Source organism: Tamandua tetradactyla, chromosome 8 (genome assembly GCF_023851605.1).
Source record: "Tamandua tetradactyla isolate mTamTet1 chromosome 8, mTamTet1.pri, whole genome shotgun sequence".
In the NCBI taxonomy this organism is placed as follows: domain Eukaryota; kingdom Metazoa; phylum Chordata; class Mammalia; order Pilosa; family Myrmecophagidae; genus Tamandua; species Tamandua tetradactyla.
In genome coordinates, this window is record NC_135334.1 from 14,508,696 (window position 1) to 14,530,255 (window position 21,560).

Consider the following 21,560-nt stretch of genomic DNA (forward strand, 5'->3'; position numbering starts at 1 on the left):
GGATGCATATACCCATTTACATAAGGAGGAACAAACACAAGGGTCACTGGACCCATACAGTTTCGAAAACCCACAGGCCAAAGTCTACTAGAGTTCAAAGTTTGAGAATCATTAATCTTCAGGGCTTTAGAAAGCAACGGTCCCATCCCTTACAAATGCCTATGCAGAGGCTTGCTTCACTTCAAATGCAACCTTGGGGTCACTGGGGAGACCACCTTTATCTCAGTTTCACCCTTTCCAAGCTTTGGGCTCTCTGCCATCTCCAGGGCACATGCTCAACCCCACCATATGGTGGCAGCCAGGCTCTCCCCAAACCCCAAGGAATGTGCTTCACCCCCTCCAAGGCCTAAAGTGGCATGACTTTTCCACTGCAACGAGGTGGAAGGCCCATCCTCTGCCTTTGAGGCAAACTCACCCTCTCCACGGGCTTGAGTGGGTCCGCTCTTCTGGCCGAGGCTTCTTGACTTCAGACCTCAGCCTTCACGGTTTTGCCTCTGAAGTTATTTTTCCTCCAATGTGTCCTTCTCTGAACACCCCAGTCCAGACTGGCAGTGGCTCTGTTTATACATGTCCCAAAGCACTCTCGTTGGCTTTCTATGCAGCAACCTTGGATCATGCCCATCAGACATAAGGAGTTTCCACAAGTCCTTCCTGAATAACTCCACATTCAATCCTGGCTTTCTCTGAAATGGCTGACTATTTCCACATTTGGTTAAATCCTCACACAGGGTGTCATTCTCTGCAGTCTCCCTTTCTGGAGGCCCAGAATGAAAAAACACAGATGTTTCCTTATTAGGTGTTCAAGGTAACAGCTTGCCCTATCTACCTGGAACAGTTCGGAGAAAAGGCTCCTCCCTTGCTCCTCTCTTCCTCCACCTCCTCCACCTCCCCACCTGTGCTGCCCACAGCTGAACCAGGGCGACATCCGTCAGCAGGTCTCTGGACTCCTACAGACACTCATACCCTCTAACTGACACACCACTCTACCCGCGGGATAAACAAACTCCAGACCTTCAACTATTGTGGGACCCTGCTTCTATTAGAGTCAGGCAGTCATCCCCAGGAACCACCACAGATGGAAAATACCTCTTCACCCACCCTTTGCTATTTTGAGGGCTTTAACCCTCAAAACATAGTATACACCTAAAGTGTATATTTCTTATTGCAAATATATTTCATTACCTTCTTTGTGGTGACAGAGAGTACTGATACTCCCACTATTGCCCTTTGTCAGAATCCTCTTATCATGGTAGAGGTTAAAAAATGAGAAATACTCATTTTGCCACATTTGCTTATGGATGATATTGGTTATCTGACATAGTTCTGAGTGAAAAACAGTAAAGGAAGTCATTTATTGATTTCGGGAGAAAATTTACATCATCATATTCAGGGAAAGGCATGTGAGGGGAATTATTTTCTTATTCTCCTGTTTCCTTTGTTGTGTATAGTTTGTGAAGATATGATTCTTGAAGACATGGCTGTCATTTATGAATAGTTTCTTGACTCTATTTAAACTCTCTCAGACACTGACACCTTATTTTGTTACAATTCTTTCCCCCTTTTTGGTCAGGAAGGCATAGTTGATACCACAGTGCCAGAGCCAGGTTCATCCCTGGGATTCATATCCCATGTTGCAAGGGAGACTTTCATCCCTGAATGCATGTCCAACACAGGGGAGAGCATAATGATTTTACTTGCCCCTGCCATATCCAAGCAACAAAAGAGATCCCATAGAAGTAACTCTTAGGCATAATGGCATAACTATAGGGGTTTAGCTTCTCCACTACATAAATGAGCATCACAAAAGCAAGCCTCAAAATCAAGGCCTTGGCCTATTGACTTGGGAGTTCCTCATATCTGAGACAGTAGCAGGGGTTTCTCTAGTGGTAAAACTAATGAGTTCCATATTTTTCTCCCACATATTTTAACTTAAACTTTAAATATCTACTTCACCTTGTTCATGTTTGTTGTTAATTATATTCATGCTTTCTCTGAAACATAAAAATTCTCCAATATTGTCTTCCTTATATTTGTCGGAAAAAATTCAGATTTTGCACAATATTTATATACTCAAAATATTTAAATCAATCAAAATATTTCCTTCATAGCTTCTCATCAAATAAAACCCTCACTGAACTTATCCTTTTAAGTTTAATCAAGGCTGAATGAGAGTTTTGAGTGGAATTATACTTTAATTATAATCTTCAAATGTCATTTGAAGATTATAATTAAAGTATAGGACCTGGGTTTTGAGGGATTATTCTAGCATCAATGAAAATGGCTGAATTAGAATGTGCATGAAATAATTCTAGAATATAGGTTAGAAGCTATCATGGTTAGGGACACGTGTCAACTTGGCCAAGTTGTGGTACCTGTTCATCTGATTGGGCCAGCTCTGGCCTGTCTGTTGCAATGAGGACATTTCATAGGATTAGGTCATGATCATGTCAGCTAAATCCACAGCTGATTCCATTTGTAATCAGCCAAAGGGGAGTGTCTTCTGCAATTAGTGATGCTAAATGCAATCATGCGAAGCCTTTTAAGGAGGACTCAGAGGAGACAGGTTCCATTCCTGCTTTGGCTGGTGAGCCTCTCCTGTGGAGTTCATCCAGGCCATCCATCAGAGTCATCGGCTTCACAGCCTGCCCTGTGGATTTTGGACACTGCGTTCCTACGGTCACGTGAGACACTTTCATAAATTTTATATTTGCAAGTGTTCCCTGTTGATTCTGTTTCTTTAGAGAAACCTAACTAATACAGAAGCCAGTACATTTCAGTGACAAGGGCCAACTAAAACTTAAAAAGTTACTGATTTGGGGTGGTGGCTGTGGGAATGGGTGGAGGTCATTGTGGTCGTAGACTCTACTGATTACCATATGAGTATTGTGAAAAATATTCGAAAGGTTTTCAGCCAGAGAATAACTTAATTTCCACAAATACTTATTAAGTACCTACTATGTGCTCTGTTCTGACCTTGTACCAGGAGGAAAGTAGCACACAGGAAAGAAGTGGTCTCTGTCTTTGTAAAGCTTATAGTTTGGGAGAGCACACAATCTAAAGGATGATGTCTGATGAGTATTAAGATGGAGTATCGACTGGAAGCTTTGAAAACATACTGATGATAGCTGATATTTTGGGGCTATTTGTGTACTATTTCCCATTTGTCTGGTACTATTTTAAGCACTTGATTTATTTTAGCTCAATTAACAGTCATAGCAAGCCAATGAAAGAGATGCTGTTATTCCCATCAGACATACTCTGTTAGGCAGAGAGAGTTTTAGTAACTTTCCTGAAGTGTTAGATCAAGAATAATGGATGGAGGAATCAAACACATGTCCTCTAACTCCATGATGTAAAGAATTTGAATTTGATGACCTCAGTTACTGAAATGCTGCCATTAAGGATTCATAAGGATATTTAGAGAAATTTTTCATGTAGGTGTTTAGAAATACATTAGAAGTAAGACAAGGTACACATTATTTGGACATGCATCTGAAGAAACAATCTTAAAATCATTTAATGCAATCCTTGAGAAATTTCTAATAAAGAGATGCAGAAATCTCTTGAGGAAATCATGTTGAAATACTTCTTGGGAAATGGAAAGAAAGAAGAAAACAATGCAACAGACAAATCCCCTTTGAGAGATGAAGTTGGTAGGACTATGGGAGTTCCATTTCAGCTCTGTATGAGGGATGCACAATCTCTAGAGTGAGGTAAAAACTGGAATAAAGTATTACATCCCTAAAGATATGTTATAGTCTAGGGTGTAATTAAAAATCCCATAATTTCCTAATTACATACAGAATCTGTTCCCTGGTGAAGAGAGTGAGCAAGTTTCTAAACCATTTATGAACAATTGCATGATATTATTAAGCCAACATTTAATCTTCTGCACCTTTATTAAGGAATGAACTTTTTTCTCTGCTGCTTCAGAGGGCTCAAAGTTAAAATCGGAAATTATAATCTGTCTCTCAGAAAAGTTTCCAGGTGTGTTGAAAATTAAGCTTGATCTGCATCTGCTTAGAATAAAGGAAGCAAAATCTCAGAGTTGAAATTTGTCCTTAGGGGTAAACCAAAGCAAAGAGGGAGCTCAGAGTTGTTCTGACCTGAAGAGGGTGAGTTCCAATTCTATATATATTACATACTATCGATTTTGAGAAGGACATCCAGGGATTAAAATATGTCAATTGCTTCCTCATTTTACACAATCCGGCCACTCAAGTGAAAATGGTAGAAAATGCTGTTTGAGGTCCAGCAGAGGATGTTAGGAATTAAAGGTCTCTGAGTTCCCTTTCTCAATGCTCGCTCTACATGGAAACCCACTCTTGTAGATTTACGGCTTTAAATCTGTGATGTGGGGCAGTTACCAGACCTCCCCTCGACTTATGTCTTTTCATTTGAATCCTGTGACATTACTCATGATTGACACCCCGGCAGGGTCTAAACTGCTTGAGAGGCCAGATCCAGGTGGTGAGGGCCTCTACCTTCAGATCTGCAGGTGAAGGGAGGGCTCAGATAAATGAAGAGATGCTCAGGTGAGATTGAAGGAGTCTGTCTGGACCTTCCTCTCCCATACCCTTGGGTTTTTCCATCAGTCATGTTGTTGTCTAGCAGAATGGGCCTTCATCTGTAGACTAATTTGGTGTTGCTCTTGGCTACCTTTGACTTAAGAATCTAATCAGAAGAAGTCATTGTGACTGAGTGTCACGGTAGTGGAAAGGCAGAGTCTGTTGTCCAAACTGTGCTAACCTCATGCAGTTCCAATTTATATACCACCCTGTGGAGGGGAATATTTGGGTTGCCCTCTGATGTAACCCTTTCTTCTTATCCCACAGATTCCCCAGAACAGAATGTCTTCTGGAAATGGCTCTTTTGTGACTGAATTTATTCTGGTGGGACTAACAGAACACCCAGATCTCCAACGCCCTCTGTTCTTACTTTTTCTTGTAATGTATGTGTTCACCTTGCTGGGAAACTTGGGTTTGATAACTTTAATTGGGCTGAATTCCCACCTTCACACCCCTATGTACTTTTTCCTCTTTAACTTGTCTTTCATTGACTTCTTTTATTCTTCTGATTTTACATCCAAAATGCTGATCAACTTCATATCAAAGAAGAACATTATCTCCTATCAGGGGTGCATGGCCCAGCTCTACTTCTTTTGCTTTTTTGCCATCTCTGAGTGCTACATGCTGACATCCATGGCCTATGATCATTATGTAGCCATCTGTAATCCACTGTTGTATAACATTGCCATGTCTCCTAAAGTATGTGCCAACCTTATTTCTAGTTCATACTTGATGGCATTATCTGGTGCTATGGCATACACCGGGTGCACGTTGAGACCTTCTGTGATGCCAACACCATCAACCATTATTTCTGTGACATCCTCCCTCTGCTGCAGCTCTCGTGCACAAGCACCTATGTCAATGAGCTGGTTGTGTTCATCATAGCGAGCATCAATATCTTTGTGCCCAGTCTCACCATCTTTATCTCATATGGTTTCATTCTCCATAGCATCCTTCAGATCAGTTCTACTGAGGGCAGGTCCAAAGCCTTCAGCACCTGCAGTTCCCACATAATTGCCGTTTCTCTGTTCTTTGGATCATGCGTATTTATGTATCTCCAGCCATCTTCCACTAGGTCTATGAATGAGGGAAAAGTTGCTTCTGTCTTTTACACCATTGTGGTTCCCATGATGAATGCCTTAATCTATAGCTTGAGGAATATAGATGTTAAATTTGCCCTGAAAAAAACCCTATGTAGGAGAAAATTTTTACCATAAACAGGATCTCCTCTGCAGGTTGTTTCAAGACAAGGGGAGGGTCAGTGTGTTTGTTCACAATATAATGGGGGCAGCCTTTTTATCCTATTTCTTTAGTATCACAAAGAAGACTATTTGATCCTTCTCCCAAAATTTACTTTTAGTATTGTTATATCTTCTTCGTATTCTCATGATTTGCCCTATTTCTTCAGCTTCTACCTCTTGTCCTGTGTATTTTTTTCATTGTTAATGAAAATCATTTTTTCTCCTAGAATATGATGAATGGTTATACAATGATTTAATAATTAACACTACTGTTACATTTTGTCATTGGAAGGGCTAACCCTTATCTGAAAGTTTGATTGTGCCAGTGGAAATATGACTCAAACAATATTCCTGTGCTCCTGTTCTTATATCATCACTAAACAGGAGTTTGTCTCCTTTAAATGCTGGCATTACAGAGATGGAATAGTACTTAGAGACTATTTACTATAACCCCCTTGCAGATAGAAAGCCATGCAATAACTTTTGAAAAATTATTATTTATTATACTTTAAAAAGTCCATATTAGATGATTAATATATGTTTATTGCTTGGATAGGAAAGTGAAACCCATACAGACTATCTGTTCGAATAGAAACTGACTTTTTCTTCAAAGTAATATAAAGAAAATTTAAAATGTGTCCTGGTGCTTATATTTCAGAGAATATGGAGATGGAAGAAAATGGTGACCAGCAACAGGAAATCAGGCCAGGACTCAAGAGATACATGGTCAATAATTAGAAATCCTTGGGTGGAAATGAGCAATGAGGTGTCAGAAACCACACTTGCTTCCTGTGCTGCAGTGTGCTGTTATTGTCCTCCACAGCTCATAAAGCTTTGATAAGACTTATAGTTCATAATGAGTGTACTATTTTATAGAATGGAAGAGGAAAAGCTCTGGTCACATGTTTTGGAATCAAGTAGAAAGGGATATAAAAAAATTGATGAAATAATGAATAGTAAGCAAAACAACTTAGAATTAAAAACATAAAATGATGGTAAGTTGAAACCCCCTACCCACTCCTGCCCTCTTCCTTACAGGAGCACCTAGAAAGATTAGGGAGATTACAGGGTTTCTCTGGGTAGGATGATAGTTTTGGTTCATTGATGTTTAGTAAATGTTTAACCCATAAGTCTGGAGGACCCAAAAACAACTAAACAACACTGATTTTGCCAACTTCCAACTATAACCCCGCAGTGGGTTTTATGTGATAAAAGCACAAATGCAACTGGTATAGCAATATAATGTGAAAGAAACTCTTTTTTTGAACAAAATTTTGACAATATCTTTTCCAAATAGATAGTGGATTATTTTTATTTCAAGAATACAAGCAAAAGATGACTGTTTTCTAATGATTCTTTATCTGTTTTTTTGGGGGGGAGGGGGATCAATTCTTGTCCCCTTTAAAGATATATTCCACACTTTTGCTGTGGGTGTGAACTAATTTTTAAATAGGCTTTTAAAGACATAATTTTACATCATGGTGTTGATTCATTAACGGCAAGGATCTCTGAAGATCCTATTTGGATGAATCCAAGGTGAACTAAAGTGGGCTTTCATCTACATGACTGGTGTCCATATAAGCAAATGAAATTTGAATTCAGTCAGTTAAAAGACGACCCAGTGGTGTTGCCTTAGTGACTGCCTCCATTGCTTTGTCTTTTTTGCTTTTCCTTCCACTGCTCATTGTCTTCATCTATTCTCCTTTTTCAGCTCTTCATCTTTCTTTCTAATATTTTCTTGGAAGAATTTTCACTGCAATGTCTTTTCTCACCTTTCACTGTAACCATGCAGGCCATTTCCTGAACTCCAAAGTCATCTGCAGTCGCATGGGGGCCCCAACATGATCTTTATACCTTGTATCAGATGGGTACCCTGATTTTCATTCCTGTCTAAAGATAATCTTACCTTCCTTTTTTTTTTTTTCACTTGTGTCTTTCCCATTCAAGTTAAGCTAGAGATTGGGATGCTGTCTGACCAGTTCATCTCTTCCTTGCTTTCTCCGAAAAATTAATAAAAGATTTTTTCTTTTAAATATTTTATTACTTATAGCTTCATTAAAATACAGAAGTAGTTGAGAAAAAATTGTGGACGTGGAATATATATAATAAATTTCTTGAATTTGTGGAGATTCTTTTAGTAATGATTCTTGTTCTGGATTTTCAGTTTGAAATCTGTGAAGGAATAGCCCTTATTTTTGGACTAGCATTCTTTCCTTTATTTTTCAGGCTGTGTAATGACAGGTGAAGGTCACTCTTCTACCTACCTTCCTTAAACCTCGTCAATGATGAGTATTTAAATGGTTCTTGTAAATGCCTGTATTTCATTGCAGTGTTCAATTGATACATTGCTATATACAGAATTGAAATGTCAACTGTTCCATATAGCTGTGGGAGAGGTCTTATTATTTTACATGCAATATTTTCCTTTTTCTCCATAAATATTCTGGAATTCATAAGGATTGTGATGAAATATTGTACAATGATGTTCTTGGCTCCAGACTAGAGTACAACATGAAATACCAAGGTGCTTTGTTTTCCCAGCCGTGTAATAAGAGTTCCTTTTGCAAAGGAAAAATGTTTGTTTATTCCTTTAAAAAACAAACAAAAATATAATGAAAATAACCTTGTCCCATTCGGGTATATTCTTTTAAAATGTACAGTCTTATTTTGTATGATATACAGAAAGTAAACTACTCATCTGTACTTTCAATGAGATTGGGAAAGATGGCCCTTATGGGATATAATTGTCAGGGAATGTACTTAAGCATGCATGTGATTTCTGTGTTTATCAGAGTTATCATGAGTTTTGTAAAATTTAGAAACATTGATACATGGAAATAGCCTGGAAAATGTTTAAGTTCAAAATTAGTGTATTTAAAGTTAATGTAATAAGAAAGTAGATGTAAAATAATTTAGAATATATAAGCCTAACTATAAATATTGAATGTTTGGAAGTATTCTATATGTAAATTGATTTATTCCTTAAAGACATGGATTTCGTCATATTTCTTTCCTCTTGTTATATCATGTACACTTAATAAACAATCTGAATTGGACAAACTTTGTTTTACTTATATTGAACCCCATATTAACATATGTCAAGGATTACAAAATTATTTTTTACATATACCCTTATTTGCATTATAGTTTTGTTTTAAGGAGATTAAGTCACATTAACATCAAAGGGCAATATCTCCAGGTTTAACTTTCAGGGAAAATATGAGGTGAAAAATACCAGAAACCTATTTCATTGCAGCTTACGGAATGGTGCCAGTTAAAAATTAACCAAGTTAATTCTCAAACCAAGAAAATGAAATATTATTGGGCCTTTGATTTCACATAAGATCAATGTTGCTTTATTAATGTAATTATTTTTATCCCCTAAGTTCTCCTTCCTCCCCCTACATGAATAAAGAGAGGGGCAGAGCTTTCCAACCCTTGAGTAGGAGCTGGTTGGCAAATAGGTTTGAGGTTGAGGTTGGGCCAATCAGTTTGGCCAGATACAATGGATTCTAATCTGATTGCTCTGGCATGCTGTAGCCCAGTAAAACTCTTCTGTGAAGTAAAAAATGGAGGGGGTCTGATGTGACATTACATAACATGCTTTGGAAGGCAGCAATAATAACAAGCATCAAGGCGCTTATTACCCCATTCAACAGCCAAAAAGAGAAATGCTCTATCACCTGAACATCAGCTACAGTAGTCACACCAAGGGGTGTCAACACCACTGTAGATAAGGACCCACAGGGCTGCTGAGAGGTGTGTGTTTAAAGTGCCAGAGGAATACATTCTGCAGTCTTCGGTAACACTCTGTTCATTTTTTTGGTCTGAACAGAGCATCACTAAATTTCTGTTTCTATTTCTACTAATTCAAGTTCAGTAATACTTTTTTATCCTATGTGTCACTGAGAAATCAGGATTTGAGGGATGATTTTAATTATTGAATCATTATATAGATATTCCTTTGTGCCTTCTGGGATATTGGAGTATATGGAGGGGAATCCCTGGAAGCACTAAACTATAATTAAGCTGTCTGGATATCTGAAAGGATTGTAAAAGCCCTTATCTGTTATCTTGTGCCTTTGCGACTATAAGAGCTGTTACACCCTGTATCTGGTCATTCTCTTCTAGGCCCTAATGCTAATGAAATCAGTCATTAACTAGCCTCAGCCCCTTAAGTTTGTAAACCATATGCTAGGATCTGCTCTTGAAAGATAGCTCTGCCTTCCTTTCATTTTATGTTAACGATGTTTACTTTTCTACCCTGCTAGGCTCTCCTATTGAAAGATAGCTCTGCCTCCCTTCTATTAACACTGTTTCCTTTCTGCTTTGAATTTACTATCACAAATGACCTCATCTCCTGCTAAAATCAACCTTGAACCCCCTAAACTTGGGGAGAAGATTTTGGGTGGTTAGGCTGTCTGCTCTCCTACTACATGTGTAGTAATAAAATGTTTCTCTCTTTGAAACCTCAGTGTCTCAGGAATTGCTTGTTGAGCGCATGGGGGAAGAATTCACGGCCTTTGTCCTGTAACATCTATTTAATCTGATCTTAATCCCATTCACCTTCCTTTGTGTTTCATAAGTGGAATTTTCCATCTCGTGAAATTGCAAATTGAAGTTTTCATTTCTTTCATGTCTCTACTCTGTATGCTTTTTCCTTTTCCTCCTTAAACAATTAGGATGTGTTGTTAATAGCTGCTTTACTGCCTTGGTCTATTAACTTTAGCTCATATGTAATTTCTGGGTATTTTTCTACAAACTGATATTTTCCTTAATGTGGATTGGATTTTCCTACTTCATTGAACCTGGTTTTAACTTAATTTCAAGTTAAAATTGTATTTTATGTTATCTGACACATCAAATTAGCCATAGAGTTAAACTGAAATTACTTGTATTGAAATTTGCTTTTGTTGTGTTTGCAGATTTGGGTGATGAGTCCCCAGGGGCAAAGTTTCCCACTTGGCTTGATCTGCATCAGAGTTGAGCCTTAGGAATTGTCTAATGCTTAAGCAGGTTTATTTAAGCAGCACTTTATGAGCATAACAATGGGACAAGTTTGTGTCTTGGGCACTTTACAGTCCAATGTTCTATACCTGGAGATGACTTTTAGAATTTTGGGGGTAACTCCCCTCTTTTAAACCTGCATTTATTTTACCTGTATTTTTAAAGGAAAAGACATTCTCAGTCAGTAGGTTCTATGTCCAATAGACTGAAAAGCATCCATGATGTCAACATGTTTTCTAGTTATATTTGTAAGAGTGCTATTTAAATTAACCTGGTTAAATACTAGGCATTGTCTAAGACCCATTTTTATTAACCAAGGGGATCAAGTCAAGGGGAAAACATTGCCTCTATGGATTCTTCTCAACCAATGCCTGAAACAAGACAATGTGTTGGGGGTCCTTGGCCTAGGTAGAAGTCCTGAGAGTGAGTTGTTTCAGGTAGAATGGCCCTGGGGTCTTTTGACTTCTTTTGGTTTAATTGCAGCTCAGAAATTTTCTGTAGGTGTGATTATGCATCTCTGCTGGGTCAGGAGGCAAGGCCAGGAGTCACTGTGGGGAACTTTCTTCCTCTTCTTGGCTAGCAGCCAAGGATATCAGTTACACAATGCCACAGGCAGAAATCAGTCAACAAATATAGAATAGTCAGATTTTGTCAGCAGAGCCCATGGGTCAGTGGGGACTACAGAGACTGAGGTAGCCCTCTGGAAGTGCCACAATGATATATTGTTGGCCTTTGAAAATGAATGCAAAATGAGCTTGATTGTTTTATAGCTTTGCATGGAATAAAACATGCTGGCTGGGTAAGCTATGCAAATTCATTGAGATGCATTTAAACTTTCAATTAATAACAAATTAATTGGAAGGTTTTTTTTTAATTTTTCTGGTAGAATGGCTTTGATAAGGCATGTCCTTGTTGAAGTTTGTGGTAATTAACCATCAGCTTCTATTTTTTTACCCACTCTTAAGTACAGGCCAGGCTGGTGAGTTAAAAGATAAGATGGCATGTTTTAGAATATACACTTCTAACATATTGCATACAACTGGGTATATAATTTTTAGTTCCTTCTGTGAATCAGTATGGTGCAGTGTTAACCACCTGGAAGATTTGGGTACATTATTGGTCTTCAGAAATCACACTCAACTTTCATCTCAGAGGACTCAGGCTTGGAATATGCAGAGAACTGAAGTATAAGAATGTTCACATAGAAGTTAGGAAGTAGCACCAGAGAGGTGGACAACATTTACATCCGGCTATGTACAATAGGGTATTATCTTCATGGTAAACACAGCAGATGTCTCAAAGTCCCCCCTCACAGTCCATCAGTTGGCTCTGTAGAGTTGAGGCATTGCACCAATATGCCAGTTTGAATCTGTGGGAGACCCCAGAAAAGCTCTGTCCTTTAACCCTCATTCAATATTGCTGGCTGGGAGCATTTTAGTTGTTCCCATGGAGATGTGACCCACCCAGTTGTGGGTGGTAACTTTGATCAGATGGCTTCCATGGAGTTGTGATTCTAACCATTCATCCTTTAAAAGAGAAAACATTTTGGAGAGAGTTTGTTTTTTAGAGCCACAAGAAAGCCACAGCAGAACGCTGCAGAACTATGAAGCAGAGTCCACCCACCAGTGATTTTTGGAGATAAAGAAGGAAAACGTCTCTCAGGGAGCTTCATGAAACAAGAGGCCTTGAGAGAAAGTCAGCAGATGCTGCCATGTTCACCATGTGCTCTTCCAGCTGAGAGAGAAATGCTGAGCATCATCAGCCTTCTTGGACCAAAGTATCTTTCCCTGGATGCCTTAGTTTGGACATTTCTATTAAGATTTGTTTTAATTGGGATGTTTACTCGACCTTATTAATGTAGACTTGTAACTTATTAAATTCCCCTTTTTAAAAGCCATTCCATGTCTGGTATTATTACATTCTGGCAGCTAGCAAACTAGAACAACTGGTGAAATGGGAATCAGAGTGACCTGTAATCTAGTGTCTAATAAGACCATGAAAGTTTGTGGATTTTGGTATCCCCAAAATAATATGAGCTTGGTGAACAGTGAATTGTCCTCTGCTGGGGCTCATGAGGATGATGCTTGGCCCCTACATTGAGCAGGGGACAGGCCACAGTAGAAAGTCTGGGGCTTGTTTGTCCTGGTGATGGTGATATAGTGCCATGTCAGCATCGAGGAGAGTCTCCAGAACTCAAGAGACTTGTCAGAGATGAGCCAATTAAGAAGTCATTCTTGGCACAGCTGCCAATAGAGGTGCTGTGATTCAGCTCTGGGAGGTTCAGCTGGGTACTCAAGTGAATGGAGTTCTCTGTAAAATATATCTCCAAGCTGTTCTGGATAGGGAGGGCAGGCTTTTGACTTGAACACCTAGTGCATATTTGTGTTTTTTAGGGTAGGTGAGGGTCTTTAAGGCATGGTTTACTTTGGGGGCTATTGTCAATAGGGCCAATAGAGTTGGCTTTTCTTGTGCTGATGGCTCTCCTGAAAAATGAATGTAAGGCATCATAGTCTGTAAAACTTGTTTAGGAATCATCCAGTGTTGTCAGTCCCTGGATGGGCGGCTTCTCTGTAAAGCCTTTGAACTGACCTTAGGGCCAAAGCTGCTCCTGCCCTTCCTCAGTCATGCAGTAGCCACGGATCCCTCTAAGGTAGGTAAGCTCCTGTAGGGATGCCCTAAGCCCCAGGCCATTATCAGCCACTGTAACAAGGTGCAGGAGTGATTTACATCTGCTTTCCATTCCTCTGGGCACGATCTGGCTGTGTTTTCGATAATCTTAACGGCATCTTTCAGCAATGAAACATCTTACCCTCTCTGGAGATTGATGACAGCAATGGCATCTTTGGCCCATGAGGAGCAGAGGCTCTTCCTCAAGGTCACATGGCACAGCAGGTGGTCCCTTTTTGTTTGGTCCCTACATCAGGTCTCTGAGCAGGCCTAGAATGGTTGTCCCAGTAGGGATGAACTTTATTTCCATGGTATCCAAGGCACATTCCTGCCCTCAGCTGACCATGGTGGTGGTGGCTGCTTCTTCCCTGCACACCGGGTTTGACCAGCAGCACCTCTTTTGTGGCTGGTGGTGACCCTGGGCCCTCAGGTCTCCTTTCCACCACTTACAGGACTCAGTATCACCACCTGAATTTGAGACCATGGGACTTGGGTGTTGTTGGGGCCCAGTTAGGAGCACCTGGTAAGTACCATGGGTTGTAAAGTGCTCCTTCAGGAGGCCTGCAGGTTTTGGGGGTGCACCGAGGGTCGGAGTTGGCAGCAGTGCATCCATTGGTGATTCTGTGGACTTTGCTGCTGTGTTAGTCCAGGGGTATTTTCAGGAAGTTAGATTCTTCTAACTACTTTCTTGGCGGGCAGCAGCAGATAAGCTTCTTTACACTGTCTTTTTTTTTTTTTTTCCTCTTGCATTGGCAGGCACTGGAAATTGAACCTGGGTCTCTGTCATGGCAGGTCAGAACTCTGCCACTGAGCCACTGTGGCCCACCCCGATAAGCTTCTTAATGATCATTTTTAACTTGACTTTTGGGTCTCCTACCAAAGCCAGGGGTGACTGGGAGTTAATACTTTCCTTTTCTCAGGAGTCTGTCCATTCTTCCTGGGGTGCCTGAGAGGTCTTAAGAGTTTTGGGAGGTCTTTCTTGGTGGCATATTTCACAGCCCAGTCACATACATACCACACATAGAGGAAAAAATATACTAAAAAGTAAAAGAGGACCCCAGCTGGCTTTCTCCAGCTGCAAGTTGAGGAGCTTCATTTTCCCACCTTCATTTTCCCCATTTCATCTCCTAGACATGGGGGATATTTCTCACTTGGTTATGGGATCCCATCCCTTTGGACAGTTGCCAGGTTCCATGCTTTGGGTGACAGTCCCTAGGGACCATGTATCCCCCCTTGTCTGGAACTGCATCAAAGATAAATCTTCAACATCATCTAAAGCTTTAACAGTCTATTTGAACAGCAGGAACAGTTTGGTGTTGTGGGCACTTTACAGTCAATGGTTCATACAAGGGGAACTGTTGGAAAGTATCTGTGTTCAATATTTGAGAAGTCTTTCCCCTCTCTCATACCTATGTTTTGTCTTGGTCAATTATCAGGTGTTTCTTTCATTAAAAAATAGGTAATTTATGCTTATAAAAATAAAACATTAAAATCGATTATGCATATGTAATTTTAAAGTAGACCTAATTAATAAAATCACCTGGCTAAAGTTATAGCACACTCTTAGGTGACACATTTTGTCAGCCCTGGAAGACGCTCTTTTAGGGCTTTTACTTCTAATAATCATTATGTGTTCTTAAATAAATCCCAGTGATTAAATATAGCATAGATTGATGCTTGGCCATTATTGTTGATGAAAGAAATATAAGCTGGAGGTAATAATTGGGAGCTCTTAAGGGCAACAAGTTTATATTAATAGAAGTATTGACTGTGGTTCATCTGTTTCTCTTCTGCATTCCTACTATGTGCTTTCCTCAGATTCACTGGCTTCCTCTAAATTGGAGAAGTGAATTGAATATAAGTCAGAATTTCTTTTATAGATACATTGGAGTCCTTTCCTACATAAAACTACTGTACCCAGCTAGCCCAGTATTATAACTTTATGGGTGGCCTGAAAGGGTATGGATTTCCCCACTGCTTTCAATTTTAGAGTTCAGAGATGGGTTACCATAAAGAAATACAACAATTTTCCAAAATAATTCCCAAAGGATGTTTTGAATTATAGATACTTCAAAATATTGAGCTATAAATTTTTTAATTTAAATTTTTATTTTTAAGGTATAAGTATAGTAAACTTTTCATGTCTTATGTATGAAGGTTGATGACTTTTTAAGTCAATTTACACAGAGAACATGATGTAGACTCCTCTCATAACACAAAGTTTTCTGTTCTGATTTTGGAGTCACTGCTCTCAACCTACTTTCAGACCATATTGCTATAATTTCTATCCTGATAGATTCATTTTTGCCTGTTCTAGATCTTCATAAAAATGGAACCATATAATAGTGCTCATTTACATTTGACTTCTTTCACTGATGACATTTTTAGATTCCATTTGGTTGTGTGTCTCAGTAGTTCATTTTTATTCTTGCTGTGTAGTAGTATTTTGATGACTATACCACAATTTGCATATCCATTCTCTAGTTGATTGATACTAGGTTGAGCTCAGACTTTAGACAAAATTAATGTCCAAGTCATTTTTTAATTCTGTTTTCATTTTTCTTGGGAAACAACTCGGTGTCAAATTATTACATCATATTGTAAGGGTTTAACTTTATAATACACTTCCAAACTATTTCTCAGGTGATTTTCTATTTTACATTCCCACCATCAATATAGTTTGTATAATCAACTTTTCTAATTTTAGCTAATTCTCATAGATGTGAAGTAGAAATTCAATGTACGTGCACGTCTATATTTTCTTTTATTAAGGTATCACTTAAATAGTGTAAAACTCAGTTTTTAGTTTAAAGTTCTGTAACTTTGTCAAACAGGTGCATTAGAGAAACCATCTCCATAATCAAGGCATTCCCCCATGGCACTTTATTGTTAAACCATTCTGCCCACAGACATTAGAAGCTACTAATGTGATTTCTGTTGCTATATTTTCCCTTTCCAAAATATCATATAAATTGAGTCATAAAGTATGTAATTTACAAAAAAAAATTGACTTCTTTCTCTTAATGAATTTGAGATTCATGTATGTTGTTACCTGTACAGTGATGAATCCCGCATATTCCTGAGTAGGTTTCATGGTCAGGATGTATTAGAATTCATTTATTCATTAATCAGTTGAAGAATAATAAATCAAAGATAGACATAATTTTACAATTTTTCTGTAAAAATAAACTTTTATTCTTGTAAATACCTTGTAGTGGAACAACTTTACAAGAAAGCACCAAATTGTTTCCAAACCGGATGTGCAATTTTGAGTTCCCACTGTGTGCTAGTTAGATTCAGTTGTCAACTTGGCCAGGTGAAAGCACCTAGTTCTGTTGCTGTGGACATGAGCCAATGATAGGTGAATCTCATCTGTTGCTAATTACATCTGCAGTCGGCTAGGAGGTGTGTCTGCTGCAATGAGTGACGTTTAACTTAATTGGCTTGTGCTTAAATGAGAGAACGCAACTGTAGCATAGTCTAGCAGCTTGGCATTCCTCATCTCAGCACTTGCAGCTCAGCCCAGGCCCTTGGAGGTGGAGAAAGAAATCACCCCGGGGAAAGTTGTTGGAACCCAGGGGCCTGGAGAGAAGACCAGCAGAGACCATCCTGTGCCTTCCAAGTAAGAAAAGAGCCTCAGTGGAAAGTTAGCTGCCTTTCCTCTGAAGAACCAAGAAAATAAATCCCCTTTTATTAAAAGCCAATCCGTCTCTGGTGTGTTGCATTCCGGCAGCTAGCAAACTAGAACACACTGGAAATACATGAGGATTTAATTTGCTCCACATCCTTACCAACACAAGGTACAGTCAGTTTTATTTGTTTTTTATTTTAAAATTTTAGCCTTTCTAATACTTTTGTGATGGCATTCAATTGTGGTTTTAAATTATATTTATCCAGTGAAAAATGATGTTGAGCATCTTTTTCATGTGTTTATTTGTGATCCTATGTTTTTGTTAGTTAAATGGTTGTTTCATCTATATTGCTCATTTATTTAAAAGGGTCATTTGTTTTTTTTTATTAAATTTTAAATTTTTATGTGCTCTGGATGCAAAGTTCCTCATTAGATATATGATATTAAATATCTTTCTGCAGTTTGTGACTTGTATATTTTTTCTTTTATAATCTTTCTCAGAAAAATAGGCTTTAATTTTGATAACATCCAATTGAACACTTTTTTTTGGTTTGTTTTATGGATTGTGCTTTTGGTTTCTCATCTTTTGAACCTCTGCTATGTCTACCTACACCACAAAGATTTTCCCTTTTCTTCTCTTCCAAATGTCTTAAAGATTTAAGAGGTCTTAAGGGTTTTAAGATTAATATCTATGGTCCATATGTATTTATTAGAAAAATTGGAGACTTACAGAGAAATCAGATAGTAATTATAGAGTTCCCTGCTCAACCCACACATGCAGTTTTTCCTCCAACATTTCATATTGTATTAGTGTGGCATGAAACAATATTATTATAATTGCAGTTTTTCCAGCACCAATTGTTGAAGAAACTATTCTTTCCCCATTGATTGGACTTGACACTCTTCTCAAAACTCAATTTTTAATTGATGTGAAGGTTTTTTTCTGAAATCTCAATTCAATTCCTTTTGCCTATATTTCATTTCTGTTCATGGTATGAGGTAAGTATGGAAGTGGTTGTTACATTGTTGTTATTCTCCATACTGTCTATTTTCCTGTTCTCTTTCTCTTTGTGCTGGTTTGAAATGATGTATGTTCCCTAGAAAAGCCATGTTTTAATCTAAATCTCATTTCACAAAGACAGAATAATCCCTATTCAATACTGTATGTTTAAAACTGTAATCAGATCATCTCCCTGGAGATGTCATTGAATCATGAATGGTTATTAAACTGGATTAGGTGACGACATGTCTCCACCCATTTGGGTGGGTCTTGATAAGTTTCTCGAGTCCTATAAAAGAGGAAACATTTTGGGGAATGAAATAGACTCAGAGAGAGCAGAGCAGAATGACATAGCCACTGGAAACAGAGTCCACCAGCTGGCGACCTTTGGAGATGAAGAAGAAAAATGTCTCCCGGGAAGCTTCATGAAACAGGAAGCCAGGAGAAGCAAGTAGATGACGCTGTGTTTGTCAGGTGCCCTTCCAGATGAGAGAGGAACCCTGACTGTGTTCATCATGTGCCTTTTCAGATGAGAGAGAAACTCTGACTGTGTTTACCATGTGCCCTTCCACTTGAGAGAGAAACCCTGAACTACATCAGCCTTCTTGAACCAAGGTATCTTTCCTTGGATACCTTTAATTGGACATTTCTGTAGACTTGTTTTAATTGGGACATTTTCTCAGCCTTAGAACTGTGAACTATCAACTTATTAACTTCCCCCTTTAAAAAGTCTTTCCATTTCTGGTATATTGCATTCTCACAGCTAGCAAACTAGAGCACTCCTACACCTTCTTTTTGTTCTTGTGGATATCTAGTTGTTTCAGCCTCACTATTTTAAAGGCACATCATTTCCCCTTTGAATTACCTATGTACTTTAGTCAAAAAGAATAGACTATGTTGATTCATGTGTGGGCTCTACATTCCATTCTTTCAATCTATCCATCCTTTTACTAATGCTACAGTGTCTTGACTTTTGTAGCATTATATTAAGTCTTGAAAATAAGTTGGATGAGCCCTCCAAATTTTACTTTCGCAGGATTGTTTTAGTTATTATTTTTCCTTTTGTTTTTCATGCAAATTTGAGAATCACTTTTTATGGAACATCCTCCTGTGAATTTAATATAATTTCATGGAATGTGTGCATTAGTTTAGGAAAAATGGTCATCTTAACAATAATGAATCTTTCCATCTCATTTTTCCAGATGTTTTAATAGTTTCCTTCCCATTTAAATAAATCTCTGATTTCTTATATAAGCATTTTACAGCCTACAGTATACATATTATGTACATATTTTATTATATTTTGCCTAAGTTCTTCACATTTCTAGTACTTTTCTAATGGTACTGCTTCTTAAACATTTTAAGTTTCAAACTTTTCATTTCTAATATATAAAATAGGATTGATATAATATTCTGTACCTTTGCTTTTTAAGAAAACTGCCTGGAATTTTCTTCAGAAGCAATCAGTTCATTTGCTAATAGTCATAATTTTATTTCTTTTGTAATCTCTGTGCCATTTACTTCCTTTTCTTTCCTTAGTACACTGTCTAAAGTCTGTGGAAAAAGGCAGATATGAGTAGTAGAAGTAAATGTCTTTACTTTATTTTTATATTTGGTACAGATTATTCTTTCACCTTTATGTATTAAATTGTTGTAGGTATTTTGTGTATCTGCCTTATTATGTGAATGTGCTAGTTTGAAACTATTGTGTACCCCAGAAAAGTCATGTCTTTAATCCTGATTCAGTATTGTAGAATGATTTGATTATCTTCATGGAGATGTAGCACTTCCAGTTCTGAGTGTGACCTTTCAATGGGATTTTCTCCAGGAAGATACGGCACGCTCAATTGTGGGTGTAGCCTTTTGAATAGATGGAGATGTGACTCCACCCATTCAAGATGGGTCTTAATAAGTTCATTAGAGTACTTTAAAAGGGTAAACATTTTTGAGAAACCTCAGAGCAGATGCAGATGCTTAGAGAACGGTTGCTTCAGAGCTGACAAACACAGATGTTTGGAATGCTTAGAGTGTCAACAGAGAGAGCAGATGCTTAGACATGGGCAGAGCCCAGCAGGTATCCCCATGGACCTTCCAATGAGATGACAAGCAAGCCAGAACCCAGAGTTGTATCCTGGGGGAGGTAAGTAAAGGCCCAGAGATGCTTAGAGAAGTAGCCAGTGGCATCAATGGCTGGAAGCAGTGAACCAGGAACAAGGACCAGCAGGCGCCAGTTGCATGCCTTCCCAGATCAGCCTTTTTTGAGCCATGCTATCTTTTCCTGGATGCCTTAGTTTAGGCATTTTTCTGGCCTTAGAACTGTAAACTTGTAACATAATAAATTCCCTTTGTAAAACCACTCCATATCTGTTATACAGCATTCCAGCAGCTTAACAAACTAATACAGTGAATAACACTTGTTTATATTCTTTAATATATATACACTTTAATTTGTGTAATATATTATTTTTTAATGTTATTGCTATATTTAATTCAGTCAGAATTTGTTAATAATTTTTGAATAGTTTTATTCACACATCATAGAGTCCATCCAAAGTGTGCAATTGTTACTGTTATAATCACATAGTTATACATTTGCCACCACAATCTACATGAAAATGTTTACATTTTTTCCACAAGGAAGGAAGAGGAGAAAAGGAAGAAAAAAAAAGGGAAAGAAACAATAGCAACAACAGGAATCCCATGCCCTTTCTTTATCTCTTCCTCTGTTGACACTTAGCATTGGTATATTGTCTTTGTTATTATTAATGAAAGAACACTACAGTTTTACTCTTAACTATATGATCTAGTGTGTAAATACTATCCCCTGACTCCCTTATTACACAGAGATTCTGTTCCCTGTGGGAGAGACTTTACAAGATTTTCAATTCCTTAAAACCCATGTTTTATATCATAAAACTCTCATTAAATCTTCTGGGTTTTTCAAATTGCAAATATATTAGTAATAAAGAATGCTGTTTATTCCTGTGTTTTCTCTGGGAACTCAGAGGTAAATCAGAAATCGTGATCTGTAGCTCAGAACAATTTGTCGAACATATCACAAATTATTATGTATCTAATTAGATTCAAAGGAACCAGTCTCAGAGCTTCAAATTGGTGTTTCTGGGATACAGCAGAGAGTAAAAGAGATCAGGAAATCCAGGAATTAAGACCATCTTTCTCCCCCATTTTAAGTAGTCCCTACCCCAAACAAATATGGTAGAAGAATCTGTTTGAAAAGCAGCAGAGAATTTTCAGAGATATTAGGGGCCTCTGAGTTCCCATATCTCAGTGTGTATGTAGGTTCCCTTTCCATGGAGCCAGTCTCACTCTGATAGATTTTATGGCTTTTATTCAGTGACTTGCAGCAGCTACTGAACCTTTCTCAGAGGCTGGTTCCTTAGTTTGGATCCTGATGTATATTTTTTATGATTCCTACTCATACGAGT

General features: G+C 38.2%; 1 pseudogene; it reads left to right on the forward strand.

Annotated features, from left to right (window-relative positions):
• Positions 1-4,850: 4,850 nt before the first annotated feature.
• Positions 4,851-5,766, forward strand: LOC143644985 (olfactory receptor 8B3-like; annotated as a pseudogene).
• The last annotated feature ends 15,794 nt before the right edge of the window (positions 5,767-21,560 follow it).